The sequence below is a fragment of the Globicephala melas genome, chromosome 7 (genome assembly GCF_963455315.2).
Source record: "Globicephala melas chromosome 7, mGloMel1.2, whole genome shotgun sequence".
NCBI classification, from domain to species: domain Eukaryota; kingdom Metazoa; phylum Chordata; class Mammalia; order Artiodactyla; family Delphinidae; genus Globicephala; species Globicephala melas.
The window spans coordinates 109,892,208-109,902,758 of record NC_083320.1 but is presented as its reverse complement, the minus strand read 5'-3'; the positions used below and the strand labels follow the sequence as shown (position 1 = coordinate 109,902,758).

The 10,551-nt window shown below is 44.5% G+C and overlaps 1 long non-coding RNA gene across 2 annotated transcripts in view; it reads right to left on the bottom strand.

Annotated features, from left to right (window-relative positions):
- Positions 1 to 3,567: 3,567 nt before the first annotated feature.
- The window catches only part of LOC132597575 (uncharacterized), a 39,915-nt gene continuing 32,931 nt past the window's right edge, over positions 3,568 to 10,551 (bottom strand). For both annotated transcript variants that reach the window (XR_009564477.1, XR_009564478.1), the window contains 2 exons: positions 9,085 to 9,212; positions 3,568 to 4,445 (listed from right to left, as the gene is read on the bottom strand). This is a non-coding gene — a long non-coding RNA (uncharacterized lncRNA). The remainder of the gene's footprint in view (positions 4,446 to 9,084; positions 9,213 to 10,551) is intronic.

Genomic DNA, 10,551 nt, shown 5'->3' with positions numbered 1-10,551 from the left:
TCCTTTGGAAAAAAAGTAATAATGTTATTAAATGTCTAATCAGACTTATCAGAAAAAAGAGAGAGAGAAAGAGAAGCTGCAAATTACCAAAATCATGAGTGAGAGAAGAGGCATTTCTATAGAGTCTACAGATAATAGAAGTGTGATAAGGATGTGCTGGTTGAATAGTGTTCTCAAAAAGTCCTGTCTACCTGATATTTGTCAATGTGACCTTATTGGAAATAAGGTCTTTGCAGATGTAATCAAGTTAAGATAAGGTCATAATGGATTGGATTGGGCCCTAAATCCAATCACCAGTGTCCCTATAAGAAAAGGGGAATTTGGACACAGAGAAACACACAGGAAGAACATCCTGTGTAGGTGGAAGGAAGAGATTGAAGTAAAGCACTTATAAGTCAAGGAAGGCCCAGGCATGCCAGCAACCGCCATAAGCTAGGAGAGAGGCATGGCACAGATTCTCCTTCAGAGCCGCTGCAAGGAACCAACCCTGCCAACACTTTGATTTTGGACTCCTAGCCTCCAGAACTGAGAGACAACACATTTCTGTTGTTTTAAGCCATGGTAATTTGTTACAGAAAGCCATTTTCTAAATTAGCCAATAAATTTGAAAATGTAGATGAAATGGAAAAATTTCTTGAAAGAAACAAACTACCAAAGTTCACTCAAAAAGAATTCGATAATTTATTTACCCTTATATCTATTAAGAAAAGAGAATTGTAGTTAAAGCTTTTCCACAGAGAAAACTCCAGGCCCAGATGGATTCACTAATAACTTCTGCCCAAAATTGAAGGAAAAAATAATACCAGTACTACACAAATTATTCCAGAAAACTGAGAAGGGAGTACTTCCCAATTGATTGTATAAAGCCAGCATTACCCTGACGTAATAAAACCAGCAAAAAGATATTAGAAGAGAATACAACTAGAGCTCAGTATCCCTTGTGAATATAGATGTAAAAATTCTTAACAAAATTTTAGTAAATCAAATCCAACAATATATAAAAAGAATAACATATCATGACCAAGTGGGGTTTATCCCAGGAATACAAGATTGGTATAGCCTTCAAAACTCAACCAATGTAATCTCCATATTAATAAACTGAAACAGAAAAAACATATGTTCATCTCAATAGATGCATTTGAAATGATCTAACATTCATTCCCGATTAAAAAAAAAAGAACCACTCAGCAAGGCATGAATAGAAAGAAGGGAGCTTCTTCAACCTGATAAAAGGTATACACAAAAATCCTACAAAAACATCATATTCAGTGGAGAATAACTGAATACATTCCCCCTGAATCAGGAAGTAGACAAGGATATTCATTCTCACTATTTCTATCAACTTTGCACTGGAGGCTCAAGTCAGTACAATGGGGAAAAAAAAAAAAAAGCATCCAGATTGGAAAAGAAGAAGTAAAATTATTTCTATTCACAGATGACATGATTATCTATGTAGAAAATCTAATGGAATTTTTTTTTAATTACTAGATAAGAAGTGAGCTTAATACATTTGTAGGTCACAACAGCAATATACCAAAAAAAAAAACCAATCAATTTGACTTCCATATACTAACAATACAAAGTCATAAATTGAGATTTTTAAAATACCACTTATAATAGCATCAGAAAATATTAAGCACTTGGGGATAAATCTGACAAAAAGATTTGGAAAGTATGAAACGTTGAGAGAATTTAAAGGAGACATATATCATATTCATGCATCAGAAGTCTCAATATCATTCAGATATCTGTTCTCTCCAAATTAATCCAACATAATCCCAATCAAAATCTCAACAGGATTTGTGTACCTATTGACAAACTGATTATAAAATTCATGCATAAAAGCAAAGGACCTAGGATATCCAAAATGATTTTGGAAAGAAGGACAAAGTCAGGTAACAAATACTCCCTGATTTCAAGACTTACTCTAAACTACGGTAATTTGAAGACAGGATGGTGTTGTCATAAACAGGCAAATAAATCAATGGGACAGAACAGAGACAGAGCCCCATCCCGAGCAGCCGTGAAAAGGGCCTTAGCAGTGCGTCATGGCGGGATGATCCAGGTGCAGCTCAAACACCTCCACATCCCCCCACCCCACCCCCGCCCCCGCCAGCATGAGCCTTTCCACCCAGAGGCCAAGGGCAGTAACTCAACTCCTCCCTGCCTTCTGTATTTAAAGAGTCCAGGGTCCCAGGGTCTTGACTTCCTAGTGCCATTGACCCGCTGTTGGTCCTAAAGTCCTGTGTATTCATGTGACCAAGAGACCTCCCTGGGCCCCACGTGAGACACACGGCTCTGGGTACGCCTGACTACCTAACATGACCGCCTGCCATGGTAGGTAGTCCCCCTGGCAAGCAAGAGAGTGAGCACAGTCTCCCACACCACAGAACACGTTTGGGGTAGTAACACACATGCGAAGGAAACTGAGGGATCAGGCTGGGGGGCCCTGCCCACCGTGATGCTGCTAGAAGCAGGTCACTGACCTCACAGAGCCTCCAGTTTGGTAAAGGAGACAATTCAACATGCCATGGCAAGGTTGACAAGCAAAGCACTGCAGAAGGGTAGGTGTGATGCTGCCGCAGCCATGGCCCAAGGGCCTAACTGGCCAAGGTAGGGCATGAAGTCCCGAGAGGTGGCATTGATCTCCAGTGGCCTTGGCCTGCAGTGGCTCGAAGCAGGATTCCTGTTCCCAGCCAGAGACTGAGGACAGGCAGCGGCAGTGAGGGCACTGAGTCCTAGCCACCAGACCACCAGGGACCAGTGGCCAGTGACAAGGCCCTGTCAGCTGTGAAGAAATGAATTTCCACATAGAGACAGAAAGTAATGAAGCCAGTAAAGTGTTTATTAGGAGGAAAAAGGGTATGTGTGGGTAGACACACGGGCGGGCTCAGAGAGAGTTGCACCCTCGTGGCAGTTTGAATCATTTATATGGGGCATTTCTTCTGGGTTTCCTTTGACCAGTCATCTTGCTTTGCATGGTTCTGAGTCCGTATTTGGTACATCTCAGGGTCCTTCCCTGTTTGTGTGTACATGTCTTAGCCAAGATGGATTCTAGTGAAGAGGACTGTGGGAAGGTTGACATCACCTACTATGGGGTGGCACCCTCCCCCCCTTTTGGACCTCCAAGGAGCCTTTCTGCACATGTATAGTCGGGGAGGTCTCCTTGATTTCAAGAATGAGGAATATGTGGTCTTTTATCTCTTATCTGGGCAGGACCCAGCCTCCTCCATCATCCTGCTTTTATGGAGTTTCTGTCCACAGGGGAGAAAATGTTCAGCCTGGGGCCCATCTATCTCCTGCCTCAGCATTAAACTGTGTCCTCACGGACAACTCTGAGTCTGTTCAGACTGCAGCCCTTTGGGCAGAGTGTTGCTTTATGAGGTCAGTGATGGGAGGAAGCTGAGGAAGAAAGTGAGGCAGTGGGCACTGGAGCGGGGTGGCCTAGTTCAGAGTAAAGGGCGGGCGTTCCAGTGTCGACTGAGAAAAACACACAACGTGAGAGCAGTGAGTTAAGTTTTATTTGGAGACCTTACTGAGGACTACAACCTGGGAGACAGTCTCTCAGTAGCTCTGAGGAACTGCCCCAAAGAGGAAGCAGAAGGCTCCTGGAAGGAGCCAGGACATATATGAACTTTTTTGCTGAGAAAAACATGCAGTCTAGCATAAAAAGACAACTGCTAATCACAAAGAACAGACATCTCAAGTTAATGATTTTAGTGTTTTTCTATGTCCGGGAAGATATAAGATCTGGGGTCATTGAAATTCTTCCTGAGGTATGCATCTAGCTAGCTAGGGGCCCCATTCATCCAAAGCACAGAGTACTCCCTGATTAGCTCTATCCTGAATCCCCCTCAGGGCGCACTGTCCTGGGGTGGGTGACAGCAGTAGAGGATGCCTTGATCCTTGTAGAACTGGAATGGTGGGCAACCTTTTCTTCTTCGTACCTGGGCCAAGGGAGATGTGACAGTAAAAGCAGAGAACTGCCCAAAGAAAGAAACAAAGTGGCCCACAGTGCCGTCCAGAAGGCTCTCAACAACCCCTCTTCCACACCCCAAGTTCTGGTTGCTGTCCAACCTTGGCAGCCACAGCTCCTGGCCACCCCGTGCCCCCTGTGATTGGAACTGGCACCAAAGTGGGAGCCTGAGCTTGAGTTAGGAGAGCTTGGCCTCCGGCAGTGCTCTCCTGGCCCTGCCGAAACAAAGGAGCTTGCAGCTGACAGCCGATGCAGCAAACCTTTGAAAGCCCTTCCCTCCTCACTTGACCCTTGGGGAAGCTAAGCTGTGTCTGCAGGGCTCCCTGCATGGAGCCCACCATTTAGATTATGGGAGCACTGCGCTCTCTGTGGAACACGGGGTGGTTCCTGGCGCAGCAGGATTCCTTGATTCACCATCTCGTCAGTTCAGACACAAAACGGGCTCTTGTGGGAGCCTCGAGCCAAGGAGCTGAAATGAGAGAACATGTAAAAAGTAAAAGCAGGTGCCTTTGCCTTGAGAAGTCATCAGCCCGAATCATTTATCAATAGCTTTTTCCCTGGCAAAGCAAGAGCGTGAGTTTAGGCTGTCTCCAACGGAGAATGCTGGTTCCCCAAACCCTGTCTATTTTCTTGGACTTGATTAATGGTTCTATGGGTGGCTTTATTTGATCTTCGTTAAATTTGGGGACTGAGCTTACACATTCAGCCAGATATATAATATTCTTTTTCGTATTTCTAAAGCTCTTTCTGATAATGGTCCAGAACTGGAGTCTGGGATCCTCTACCCATCCACTCCTCGTCCTGAGTTTAAGTGTTTTGTTTTTTTTTTTGTCTGTCAATCAGATTTATTTATTGTACTTATATCTGCGATCTAATCCATGCTTACATTTAAGAATACTTTAGTGAACTAGAAAAATCATCCTGCTATATAAAGTACTTAGAAATGTTGAGAAAGGGAGAGGTGATATCCTTTTAAATGGACAGTTGAGCTTGTAAGAAATTAGGGGACATTCTCAAGGGGAAAAATCCAAAAGAAAAGGGAAAACCAGATTCTAAGCACCTGAACTGAGGCTGAAGGGGCTCTGGATGGAGATGGGATGAACGCTGATCTTTGTACTGAGTTTAACGTTTGAGGGAGTGAGTTTATTTGCCTTAGAGCATTGGACATTCCTCACTATTAAGTATTATGGAAGAGTGGGGCAGCTTCTCTGTCTCAGAGACTACACTATTTATGTCCTTTTGCAGACAGCTTTTGTGTAATGTTTTTGTGATCTTTATTTTCTTTTAATTGGTGGAATTAATGTTTCAATTTGCAGAGGTGTCTAGAATAGATGAAGCTCCTACTATAAATAATAGAGCGACCTTGGAATTTTTACTTGCCAAATTATTGCTGGCACTGAGGAGACCTGGATACCATGATGGAGGGGGAATCCACCTGCCCTCTTCATTTATTTGGCAAGACAGCGATGTGGAGTTTGGGTGGGCACCTGACCCTGGCTTTCCCTGAGGTCTTGTGGCTGAAGCATGGCTGCTAATGACCACGCCTTGGCTCTGGGAACCAGGTTCTGGGTTCAAGGCTAGTCTGGGACCCATCACTGAGTCCTAGGGGAGGGAACAGACCGGAAGTAAATTGGTGGGGCATGGAGTGGGACTGAGTCTCAGGACACTCATTCAGTTAAGAGAAAGCCAATCATAAGTCCAGATTTCTATAATGAAAACCAATCATAAGTCCAGATTTCTATAATGAAAGCCAATCGTAAGTCCAGATTTCCATGATGAAAGCCAGTCGTAAGTCCAGATTTCCATAATGAAAGCCAATCGTAAGTCCAGATTTCTATAATGAAAACCAATCGTAAGTCCAGATTTCTATAATGAAAGCCAATCGTAAGTCCAGATTTCTATAATGAAAGCCAATCGTAAGTCCAGATTTCTATAATGAAAGCCAATCATAAGTCCAGATTTCTATAATGAAGCAGTGAGGACAGTGGACTCATGCCAATTGAAGAAAGAGGACAATGGCTTCAGCTGTGTACACCTTGGGTCTGGGCTGCTCGTGGCACGTCTCATGGATGCCAACTGGTATATGAGCCGTCGAGAAGAGGCCAGATTTAACAATATGGATTTGAGGGTTGAGAGTACTCATTCAGCAAACAAATATTTATTGAAGGCTACCTGGCCATGAGGATCAGAATAAGAGATTCTTGACTAAGAATAAGCCTTGAATAAGAAATCAGTCCGTGACCTTCCGGAGCCCACAGGGTGTGGTGGAGCGGAGAGAATAGACGTTAAGTACTTACTCACGAGCATCAGGGGAGGGGCCAAGACATGTGGCCTTGAGTGGAGATGGGAGCTCTCGTCCTCTTGGGAGGATGAAGGGACGAGGCTGAGTGTGGTCAGGGAGAAGCAGGAGGGGGAAGGGACCCGAAGATGAAGGAGAGTCTTGGTGTTCTCAATTAACACAGTAAAGGAGAGCAAAGGGGATGGAAGACCTGCAGGGTTACAACAAGAGACAGCTCAGGAACAGGGTCCAGGAGGGATGGGGACAGATGATGATGGCGGTGGGGGTGGGGGTCATAGAGGAGGGCCATGGTTCTGCCCGGGGTCCCGGCCACCTGGATCTCCAGAGGGGCAGGGACAGGAGGGGATGGAGTGCAGACAGCAGGATTCACTTCTCATTTCTTTGCCTCTGGCCAGTTGGCAACCATGCAACAATTGGGGAAAGGGTGTCTGTGGATGGAAGGCGAGGGGGAGAAAGTGAGGAAGCAAACTCCCTTCCCCACCCCCTCCAGCAGATGCAGACAGCAAGGATTTTGTTCTCTGGCTGACTGAATCTCTTATTTTTTTATTTTTTTAATTTTTTTTAAAGTTCTCTTTATTATCCATTAGAAGGTCTTTAGGATTCCCTGGCATGTTTTTTGGTTTGGTTTGGTTTGGTTTGGTTTTTAATTAATTAATTTTTGCTGTGTTGGGTCTTCGTTTCTGTGTGAGGGCTTTCTCTAATTGTGGCAAGCGGGTGTCACTCTTCATCGCGATGCGTGGACCTCTCACTATCACGGCCTCTCTTGTTGCGGAAAACAGGCTCCAGACATGCAGGCTCAGTAGTTGTGGCTCACGGGCCCAGTTGCTCCACAGCATGTGGGATCTTCCCAGGCCAGGGCTCGAACCCGTGTCCCCTGCATTAGCAGGCAGATTCTCAATCACTGTGCCACCAGGGAAGCCCTGAATCTCTTATTTTTATATGGATGTTGTAACATCTTGTTAGCACAGTCGTCATCCTTGATCCGTAGGTTAGATTTGTTCTTTTATGTTTAATTAGTGGTCAAAAAACCTTCAGGATATTAAATAATACCACAATGTTTACTGAGCCCATTCAGTTAAGTAAAAGTAACTATTCATAACTGACAACAGGATGACACACCACCTAATCGAGGCAATATTTTTTTTTTCCACCTTGTATCCCTGATTGCAAAAACGAATTGATTTAGGGGTATTACAGAGAAAAGGAAAAGGAGCTTTTCTTTAGGACTTCATTATCACCACGTGCACTCCTCAGCAACTCTAAGGCACAGGAAGGCCCCCAGACCACCCCCCCCCCGAAGGGAGGAGAGAAGGGAGGGAGGGTCTTCTTCTTGTGGCTTCAGCCAACCACAGCCCCCACCCACGTGCAGCCGCCCACAGATGTGGAAGAACACCGAACCCAGGGAGAGTGAGCCAGTGGAAGAGGACCACGTGGTCAAACCCTCTCTGCTGACCAGTCCAGCAGCTTCAGCAAGCATCACCCACCCACAGGGCTGCTTAGAAATGCAGGCTCTCCGGAGCCCCAGACCTATCCATCAGAATCTGCATTTCAATGAGCCCCTCAGGAGATGCTTGTGCACCTTGCAGTTTGAAAACTTTGGACTAGGCTACGTGTATATCCCCAGAACAAAGCACCTGTAACTTCAAGGTTCCCAAGAGAAAGCTAGTTCCAGAGAGGAAACGTAATTCTCAACAACTCTCAATAACAACCCTATTTGTGATGAGCAGTGCTGGTGGGTGATATGCCTGGCACCATGCCTGCAATATTCCCCAGAGCCCTGGGAACTGATTATATTATTATGGCCCCCCCGGTCCAGGTGGGAACTTGGAGGCTCCCAGAAGTTAAGGAACTTGCTAAATTCACCCAGCTTGTAAAAGGCAAAGCTGGAAATGTATTTAAGTCAGCCCAAATCCCATAGATGTCATGGATTCCTTCAAATTCAAATTTACTCATGTGGGTCCACGATATTAGACAGCTCAATGATTCTCCTGAACGACGCTAGACCACACCTTTAATGGTTAAATAAATTTTACTGCATCCATTAAATGGAATAATATTCAACATTCAAAACCAATGTTTTTAAGAATTGTCAATGATACAAGGCAATTTTCATCATGAAATATTTCTTGAAAAAAGCATAACAGTAAAAAATAACATACATACATATGTAAACACCCAAACCAGTCACAGAATGGATGAATAAAACACGGAATACTTATTCAATAAAATGCTATTCAGCACTTAAATATAACTAGATCTCTATGTCACCATTGACATTTCTCAAAAACACAGTGTTTAATCACGAAGAGTTGCAAAACAAAACTTTTGTATATTATTTATATGCATTTTTTGAAGCATAGGAAACAATATTCTAAATTATTCACAGATACCAGTACATAATATGCAAGCCCCCCAAAAACAGATTGAAAAGATACTCATAGAATTACGGTACTTGTTGCAATGAGCCCGAGGTAGGGGTCAAGGCGATGTCAACTATACGCTGCTTTTTAATTCTTTGGAAAGTAAAATAAACGTGATAAATTTGATCTATATTGACAGTTGTTAATTCAATATGGTGGATGTATAGTGCTTGTTGTATTTGTAGTTTTCTGCTATTTTAAGATGTCTGTATTTGAACTTATATGCCACAGAAAAGTTTAAAAAGAAGCACATAAAATATTAACCACACTTTCCTCTGGATAGTAATGTTACAGACAATTCTTGTTTTCTTCTTCAGGTTTTTCTGTCCTTTAAAAAATTTCCCTATTAAAATATACGACTTTTATAATCAGTCAAAAAATAGACTCACCTCCCAGTTTTCCAAGAGCTAATCCACTTCATGCCTCCGGGCTTTTGTAGAAAGCAGAGCTTGGTATTGAAGTCAGGCATAGGGGAAAATCAAGAAGTGAATCATGCTGGGATTTGACAGCAGATTTTCTTAAAAAAAAAAAAAAGAACTAGAAATTCAGGAGATGCAAACTTTTGAGATTAAAAGATTTTAGTATCGCTTTTCTATTCCTATTTTATTTGATGTTTATGTTTGTCCTTTATGTCAATTCTACGGCAAAGCACAGCCAGGTACCATTCTACACACATCTGGTGCTTCCTGCACGTGGCCTATTTCATCTTTGAACCAGGCCACACGTTTAGAGATTATCTAGTGCAACCCCTCATTTAAGCAGCAGGGAAACCGAGGCTGAGAAAGGTGAAGAGGCTTGCCCAGCGTCAGACAGCAGGACTAGAAATGAGTCTGAATCCTCCCTGATGTTTTTTACGGCTCCACCACACTGCCTCGGGGGTTGTGCAGACAATGGCGGAGCCCAAATATGAGAAGATACAAATATCCACAAAGAAACGAATTGTCATTTACTTTTTTAAGTAAACATAAATTGTGTTATACAAAAGCTAACATAATTATCTTTCCTTGGGCCCAGATTTATCTCTCTATCCTCCAAATCTAATTACTTCTTTGAGTGAGAGTCTCTTCCTATATTGAATTCACTCCATCCTGGAGAAGTGTGTTTGGATCTCGGCGTGCAAGTGTGCATTTCTAAGCTTGCCTTTTCCATTGCCTCTGACTCTTTCCACGCGGTCCTTTCAAAAGCTGGCCCTTTTCAAAGCAAAGGGCCTCCTTAAAGCTAAAAATAATGTGTATCCCTCACAGCAGGTATCGAACCAGAGACCTGGGTTCATTGACTTGGTGATTGCTTTTCCCTGCTGGGCCACCCCCGGGGCCCTGGGGCCCTGCGGCTCCCTATGAGGAATAAACCTGTTTGCAAAGAACAGTCCTGGGCCGGTCCCTTCCATCACTCTGCGTCAGCCTGTCCTGTCCCCTGCCCTCTACAACTTGGCTCGGTCCTGCTTCCAGAATCAGGGAGGAACTGATTCCACACTCATCAGAAACTGGACGGCCCATGCTGCCCAGGTCCAGGGTGGCCCAGCGGTGGGTCTCAACTGGCACAGCCCAGACCCACATGTAGCCTTGACTCAAGTTCACGCCCTCTGCCATTGCTCTGCCCTCCGGCCCAGCCAGTCTGACCCTGTCACTACCTCAGTGACCGGCCCACCCACAGGAGACCAGCCTGGCCATCTTGCAGGTCACCAAGGTCCTTCTGGACACACATGCACACTCGTACGGCAAACAAGGCCCGCCAGAGCGTTTGTGTGTGTGCGCGCGCGCGCACACACACACACACACACACACACACTCCTGGAGCCTGCACTCCCTCAAGCCCCCTGGCCTTCCTCCCACACGGGCTGCTCCTGGGCCTGCCCA